This window comes from Bison bison, unplaced genomic scaffold (assembly GCF_000754665.1).
Source record: "Bison bison bison isolate TAMUID 2011002044 unplaced genomic scaffold, Bison_UMD1.0 scf7180017864128, whole genome shotgun sequence".
NCBI classification, from domain to species: Eukaryota; Metazoa; Chordata; class Mammalia; order Artiodactyla; family Bovidae; genus Bison; species Bison bison.
This window is the reverse complement of record NW_011494700.1, coordinates 2,692,541-2,701,503: the sequence shown is the minus strand read 5'-3', so window position 1 is coordinate 2,701,503 and position 8,963 is coordinate 2,692,541. Positions and strand designations below refer to the sequence as shown.

The 8,963-nt window shown below is 38.8% G+C and overlaps 1 protein-coding gene across 7 annotated transcripts in view; it reads right to left on the bottom strand.

Annotated features, from left to right (window-relative positions):
* LMO7 (LIM domain 7) overlaps positions 1–8,963 on the bottom strand; it is a 219,928-nt gene that overhangs the window by 75,406 nt on the left and 135,559 nt on the right. The window lies entirely within an intron of this gene.

Here is an 8,963-nt window from a genome sequence, read left to right as displayed (position 1 = left end):
GATAATTAGTGAGCACAAATAGATAAATTTGATGATTTCTGTACTTACCTATGTGAGAAAAAAACTCTTGGAAATCCAACAGTTTTTGCCCTAGCAACTGTAACGCTGATTCCAAACATGACAAATGAGTAAGTACCAGCTCGTTAAAAATAATTTGTTATTAAATTTCATACCCCTCCCACACGCTACTAAGAATAGCTAAGTTTCACTTAAAGAGAAAGGGGGAAAAAGAAAAAAACATGCATTCGAGGACACTGGCACACAGTCCCCCTTAGAAAATGAAACGGAACAGCGCTACTGCGGGAGCTGAAAGCGGGGTTTTGTTTCTCTCTCAACCACAGCCTGTTTGCAAATCTTCATTTCTACTTTTGTGGAATATGTTTGCTATTATATAAAACTGATTTCACAATTGAGACTCACACATGCATATCTCCAGATAGATGGTAACCCAGAAACAGACAATTCCTGAATACAGAATTTAGTGTCCATGATGCACACTCTTTTTACTAAATGGAGTTATGAGCTTCAATTATATCAAAGAATTATATCAAATGCATTCAATTATACAAAATATATATCAATACTGACACTTATCAATTATAGCAGAGGCTAGAGCTGGGTATCAGTACCTAGATAGGGTACCTAGATAGGTAACAATGCCAGGTTAGCATAGGCTAGAGCTGGGTATCAGAACCTAGATAGGGTACCTAGATAGGTAACAATGCCAGGTTAGCATAGGCTAGAGCTGGGTATCAGAACCTAGATAGGGTACCTAGATAGGTAACAATGCCAGGTTAGCATAGGCTAGAGCTGGGTATCAGAACCTAGATAGGGTACCTAGATAGGTAACAATGCCAGGTTAGCATAGGCTAGAGCTGGGTATCAGAACCTAGATAGGGTACCTAGATAGGTAACAATGCCAGGTTAGCATAGGCTAGAGCTGGGTATCAGAACCTAGATAGGGTACCTAGATAGGTAACAATGCCAGGTTAGCATAGGCTAGAGCTGGGTATCAGAACCTAGATAGGGTACCTAGATAGGTAACAATGCCAGGTTAGCATAGGCTAGAGCTGGGTATCAGAACCTAGATAGGGTACCTAGATAGGTAACAATGGCAGGTTAGCATAGGCTAGAGCTGGGTATCAGTACCTAGATAGGGTACCTAGATAGGTAACAATGCCAGGTAGCAGCAGTAATGGAAACAGTGGGTTTGGTTTTTAGACATGGGAGGTCTGAGACACATAACAGACAAAACAGAAATATGAAGCAACTGGTAATTAGACATACAAGGAGGATGTTGAAGCTAGAAATCTAAGTTGGAGATACTAATATAATCTGGGGAGTTGTCAGTATAAAGTGTAAAGTCATAAAGCTACAATGAGACAAGTATAGCTAGACAAGAGGTCTAGGATTGATTGAGATCTGAGAAACCCAATGCATAAGGGCTAGAAGTAGAGGAGAAACCAGCAAAGCAAAGAGAAGGACTAGCCAATAGGATGGGAGCTAACGCCAGAGGGAAGGAGAGACAGACAGAGGGAATAGTCCAAAATGCTATTGAGAGGGAAATGAGGATGAGTGTTAGGAAATTACTGCTATGTTACTTTCTTAACCCTTATAATATCTTACACACATATACACAATTACCAAATTATTAATTATTTCTTTCCAAAGGAAGAAAAAGAATGAAGTATTAACATCAACAAAAATCTCATCAAAACCACTAATGTTTCTAACGAGACAATTTAAGAGAATACTGAGCTACATGGCTCAGGTGCCCTTGCAGACTTTTAAGTTCATGCTCAGTAGAGCCAATAAGAAAAGTTCACTATTGTTATAAATCTTCTATACTGGAACAATAATGTGCCAAGTGAAGAACTTTTCAAGTCAGTATTTCTCAAACCGTGTACCATGAAGCAGGAGAAACTGGCAGATTGAATGGAGCATAAGGTCAAAACTTTTTGCCAAGTGTTGCATATTTTCTTCTTAAATGTACATAATAGAAAATTGAAGTTCTGGTAAGTCCTCTAACAAGAGATCCATTTTACTTACACTAAGAAAAATTTACTTTGTCACATTTTTTGGCACAAATCTTAAGGGACTCTGATATTAATGAAGTATTTCCCAATTGTGTTCTGTTTAACTCCACTTCATGCTTAATTATATCATGTATATTAATAATAATTGCTTTATTAAGCACTTTATATTAATCATTATGTTGACAATACTGCATTATCTCCTTTAATCCACACAATACTCTGATGATTTACAGAGCAGAAAACTGGGACTCCAAAGGCTTAAAGACTTTCCTAAAGTCACAAAGCTATTTAAGACGCGATGTGATCCATAGTTTTCAGAGACTGAGAGCCATGAACTAAGATCCCTGACTTAGCATTAGTATAGTCACCCTTTCTACCTTAATATATTTTTAATAGCTTACTTCTTTCTTAATCCTAAAAAATAAGTCTCTCTGTAATACCCTGAAATATAAATGTCTCTCAATATTCTCTCCAAGTGTTGGCTCAAAATCAATCTATTGCAGTAACACTTTCTTGCCTAAATCTGTCCCTCAAAGACAATGGCAAAAGCTCCCTAGTTTTTCTGGCAAAATCTAAATGGGTATTGTACTATCTTGAACATACAACCCATTATGGGATTCTGCAGAGAGAAAATTGTCAAAGCATTTTCTGAAATTCTTCTAAGTTAATGAAATATATCACAATAATTCTCAGAGAAATGCAAGGCAGAGATTACCTGTTCTTACCACAGCTAAGCCTTTATGAGTATGGTTTCTATAAGGCAAGTATCCATCAAATACAAATAAAAAGATTATAAATTAAGCATAAATAAGATTAAATGGGAAAACATTTTGGTTACTTTCCTGAGGTATATTTTCTGACCTAAAAAAAAAGCAAAAAAGAGAATTATATCTACCTTCAAATTTGTGAAAATTAAACAAAATATATTTAAAGTGCTTAACACGCAAATACTTATTTTCTTTCTGATGAACTTGAAAGAATAAGGTGTAAATTCTTATTAGTAAGTTATTACATCATTACACCAATTCCTTAACTGTAGTTTATATTAAACGTGCTATATGTATATAATACAAACCCACATTGTCAAGGAAGTGTATTCCAAACTACTGATTCAACTACACATTCAAAAGTCTCCATGTTGCTTGTATGTACATTATTCTCCCTTGCCTATAGGTGAGACTTGTTTCAAAATTTTAATTTCCACCATGGGAAAAATCAGTACCATGCCCCCCCTCAAAAAAATCTCTAGCCCAAGTTCAACATAAATCACTTTTTTTAATATAAATTTATTTATTTTAATTGGAGGCTAATTTCTTTACATCCAACCAGTCCATTCTGAAGGAGATCAGCCCTGGGATTTCTTTGGAAGGAATGATGCTAAAGCTGAAACTCCAGTACTTTGGCCACCTCATGCGAAGAGTTGACTCATTGGAAAAGACTCTGATGCTGGGAGGGATTGGGGGCAGGAGGAGAAGGGGATGTCAGAGGATGAGATGGCTGGATGGCATCACTGACTCGATGGACGTGAGTCTGGGTGAACTCCGGGAGTTGTTGATGGACAGGGAGGCCTGGCGTGCTGCGATTCATGGGGTCGCAAAGAGTCGGACACGACTGAGCGACTGAACTGAACTGAATTACTTTACAATACTGTATTGGTTTTGCCATACATCAACATGAATCCGCCATGGGTGTACACGTGTTCCCCATCCTGAACCACCCTCCCACTTCCCTCCCTGTACCATAAATCACTTTAGAACTAAATTTTGCCTGTCCTAGATAAGCCTCTTTTATCTTAGTGTTTTTAAAAAATCACTAAATTTCTCACAATTTTATCTAACCCAAAGGTTCATAGGGGCAACATAAATTTAAAACAGAGTTTCTTAACAATATAACCCTTTTGAACCTTACAATTCTTCTTTGTGGGGGATTATCCTGGGCATTGTAGGATGTTAAACAACATTTTTGCCTTTATTCACTGGATACCTCCCCTCACCCTAGTCCGTACAATCGGAAATGTCTAAGATGTTACCAAATATTCCCCGCGGGGAGGGAGGGAGGAAGCAAAACTGCCCACAGTCGAGAACCACAGTTCCACAGATCCACAGTTTCAGAGGATCTAAGAATTTAATGAATTCCTCTTCATAAAGTATACTTAAGGTTCCGTGGGCCTTAAATTAGCTGAAACCAAAACCAATCTATCTCACTGGTAGATGTAAATGAAGTATGAGGAATGGACTAATTGTCTGAGAAAGACAAAATATTAAATTGAAAACATATTATGATTTATCTTCCTTGCAATCTGTATAAAGCTGCCTTTCATTAGAGAGTTAATACCGTGCATTATTTTAAATTTTCCATTTACACCTTCCATTGATGTGCCATTTCTTTCTTAGTCTTCCATACAACACTTCAAATTTCAGATTATCAAACTACCACCAATCACTCTGTATGAGTCACCGAGAAAGAAGGGACATGCTTCAAAGGAATACGATAATTACTTCCAATTTCAGATTAATATAACCCTGCCTTCTTCAATTAACTTTCAAGTTCGATACACATTCAATCCCGATGTCCTTCAGAGCAGTTCACATTTCTTACAATCAGTTTCAATTTTCCCACTTTATTTGTGAATACCTTTCGAAACGTCCAAGATTAATGAATCTAATGAGTTTTTTCTTGTTCTCTCTGCCTTCCACAACATTCAGTCTGAACCGAATTCAAATAATACTTCCCAGGCAACTTTTCTCAGATATGCCCTTTATACTCTCACTGGTATTATCTCAGCCCAGAATTTAAATTTAATGTCTTTTTGAGTGCATGCATCATCTAATCCCCAAGCCTATTCATCCTTTCACATGCTCTGCACTGATGAAGGGTACCAAATTTCAGAGCCAGAAATCTAAGACCTAAGCCAAACAACATCTCCCTCAAAGTCTCACTTCCCCACCAACCAAATCCTATCAATTCTAGCTCCTAAACCTCTCCATGGTGGTTGAGTCGCTAAGTCGTGTCTGACTCTTGAGACCCCATGGACTGTAGCCTGCCAAGCTCCTCTATCCATGGGATTCTCCAGGCAAGAATACTGGAGTCAGTTGCCATTTCCTTCTGTAGGAGATCTTCCTAACCCAGGGATCGGACCCAGGTCTCCTGCATTTCAGGCAGACTCTTTACCGACTGAGGTAGGAGGGAACCCCCCTGGAATTCATCTTTTCTCACTCAGGTGTATTTCTCTTTGGTCTTCACCCACCGCTCCTCCTCCTCCCCAGAGATTGCCGAAAAACCCTCTATTTAAAATAGAATCCTCTCTCTGTCTCCTATCTTGAAATTCTTTTTTCTTATGGTTTATTTCCTCAAGTAAAGTTCAAAATATGGCATTCATATTCATCATCTGCCCTCTCTCAGCCACCACATTTATTGGCCTGCCCCCGCATAAGCCCAACACTTTTTCTATAAAACGACCCTCTCAATAGCCATGAATTCTCCCACCTCCACATAAGAGATAATAGGAGGTTTTTGCTACCTGGAAGGCCCTTGACTGTTCTCCATTTTTGAACTGTTCATTCTTTCAGATTAAACTTAAGTGTCACCAGCCTCAGAACCTTTCCTATCTTCTAGTGGCTTCTCTCATGTGAGCCTGTGGGTACTTCCATGGCTCTTAAAAGTGTCAGGTGCTCAGTCAGGTCTAACTCTTTGCAACCCCATGGACAATAGCCTGCTAGTCTCCTCTGTCCACGGAATTTTCCAGGCAAGAATACAGGGGTGGGGGGTGGGGCAGGGATGGGGGTTGCCATTCCATCCTCCAGGAGATTTTCCTGACCCAGGGATCAAACCCAGAGTTCTTTACCCAAGAATGCAGGTGCATTCTTTACCATCTGAGCTACCAGGGAAGCTCAAAGTAAAAGTGCTAGCCGATGAGTCAAGTTTGATTCTATGCGGCTCCATGGACTGTAGCCCACCAGGCTCCTCTGTCCAGGGAATTCTCCAATCAAGAATACTGGAGTGGGTAGCCAGTCTCTTTTCCAGGGGATCTTCCTGACCAAGGGATCGAACCAGGCCTCCTGCATTGAAGGCAGATACTTTACCATCTGAACCACCAGGGAAGCTCTTAAAGCACTCCATTAAATTCTCTTCCCCGTCTCTCCCACAAGACTGTGATTTTCACGGATCGTGAACTTCATGAATTCAGAGACAGAATTCTGTTCATCTCTGGCTAACTACTTAAAATACAGGCACTAAAATACCACTAGGAAGAAAAGACTAATCTTCAGCCTTTTCTAAAAATCTACTCTACCATCACCTAGAATCCTATCTAAGGGGCCATTTTTGACCACAACATTTACTCCCTCTCATTCCCACTAAATCCTAGGGCTCTCCAGGCTTTATCTTGAATTAATTTTAGCTACATCTCCATTTCCATCTTTCAGTCATTTCCTATTGCATCCTGTTCTGACTTTAGTCAAACAAGTCTAACACAACAGGACAAGTTTACCCTCACTCCAGAGCTAAATATATTCTATTCCTTCAGCCTCAAATGCCCAGAAATTGTCACATATTTAACTCTTAAAGGTCAAATTCCAGGAAACTCCCATAGGATAATGCCATGTCCCTGAAACACTTTAGAGATCCAATAGCTCCTACAAATATCGAGCCATCCCATTACTCATCCACTTATATCCATTACTGACATTAGTATACTTTGTGTATTTGTCTCACTGCCTTCAAAGTTACCTTTGAGGACTATTTTCCCTTCATAAACATTATTCATATACAGCTGACCCTTGAACAACACTGAACATATAGTATTGTTCAGTTCAGTTGCTCAGTCATGTCGGACTCTTTGTGGCCCCATGGACTGCAGCACACCAGGCCTCCCTGTCCATCACCAACTCCCAGAGTTTACACAAACTCATGTCCATTGAGTCAGTGATGCCATCCAACCATCTCATCCTCTGTCATCCCCTTTTCCTCCTGCCTTTAATCTTTCCCAGCATCAGGGTCTTTTCAAATGAGTCAGCTGTTTGCATCAGGTGGCCAAAGTATCACATGTTAATTTCCTGGGTTGTTTTTTTTTTTTTTTTTACAACTTAAGCCTCATTTAATTTTATTTTTCTAATCACTCATAATTTATTTCTTATATTTTATAATTTTATTTTTCCTTTGTATTATAATTATTATCTCTCTTTTTTATAATCTAAGTGTCAAAATGAACGTGGCAGTTACCATATTAAAATGCAATAACTATATATTACTTTCCTTTAGTATGCAAAATACTTGGATGGTACGGAAATTGCATTCTGAGGTATATCTATGCCATTTTGGTTTTGATGCCTGGGAAAAGTTGCTCCAAAAATTGATATTTTTCTAGTCATTCCCTATATCTCCCCTTTATGATATATTTTTTTAGGTTAACAAAATTTTTTTAGGTTAAGCCAAGTCTCTTAAAATGTAAGTACTCCAGAAGGAATAATAAATCGAGATGCCTATTTACTAATTTAGTAAAGAGCCTGACAGCTGATTTAGAATAAAGCTGATGGTGTCTAGTTCTCTGATGGACCCGGAGGGTTTCTAAGACAATAGGCATATACCCAGAGGTAGTTGTGGGAATCAGTAGGAGTGGGTTGAAGAAAAAATGTTTTTTGTCCAGGGCTGGTATCACATTTTATATTTTCCCCATGCTCATCTGCATTATCTACATTTTGGAAAATCTGTTGATTGTATACTAAAAGATTCTTTTTGTTACATGGTAAATTTATTCTATTGCTATTAATTTAGATGGAGAGAATAATATAGTAAAATAGTAGAATTTCATGAGGAAGACTTGGATTCATACCCAAGATTTATGTAAGTCAGAGAATAATGACCATTTTAAAATTACTACTGCATCCTGTACTGTAGTAGTATGCATTTAGTGAAAAAACTCCACATGTAAATGGACCCTCATAGTTTGAGCTTATGCTGCTCAAAGGTCAACTATACTGGGGATTTTGCTGAATATCTGTATAAGATGAAGTAAAAATATCCTATATTCTTAGGATAATAATGCTAAGAATAATATCTTCTCTTTGAAAGGTTCCCATTGATTTATCCCCTAGGATAGAGATTCTCAAAGCAGAGTCTCCACACCATCAGTATCTACATTACTGTAGAACTTGTTAGAAATAAAAGTCCTCAAACCCTACTCCATACCTAATGAATCAGCAACTCTGGGGTTAGGAGTCCTGGACAGGTGATTCTGACGCATGCGAGTGATTGAGAGTCACTGCCCTAGAAATATACCAAAGTTAAAACTACAGCTTAACTGAAACTATAGCTTCAACTAGTTAAGCTACTTCTCTGAAAAAGGAAGTTCAACGGAAACATAATTCCTCTAGCCTCACCCAACTAGAATTAAAGACAAACAAAAGCACAAAGAAACTCAGAGTTAAGTGAAAATCCTGGAACTACTGCCAATGATTTTCAAGTATTGACTGAAAAACCTCAGTGTGCTTCACTGGGCTTGGGTGGGCTTAAGAGAGCACCGTGAAAAGGCATTCGATTTCCTGCTGTCACTGCTCACTAAATTTGGCTCTTAGGATGTCTTGCTCCAGGGATCTAAAGAACAGGCAAGATCCTTGAGTTCACTAGTTAACACTTCATGAGCACAAACATTCCATGGGATCCAGAAGAGAACACCCCAACATAAAAACACATATGTCCACAGAACGGAATGTTTCAAGAAGCACAAGAGTGATTTCTTCTGTAAATTTTCTGAAAAGCCAGCCACTGCCACTTTAAAGCGATGGCACCCCACTCCAGTACTCTTGCCTGGAAAACCCCATGGACGGAGGAGCCTGGTGGGCTGCAGTCCATGGGGTCCCAAGGAGTCAGACACGACTGAGCAACTTTACTTTCACTTTTCACTTCCATGCATTGGAGAAGGAAATGGCA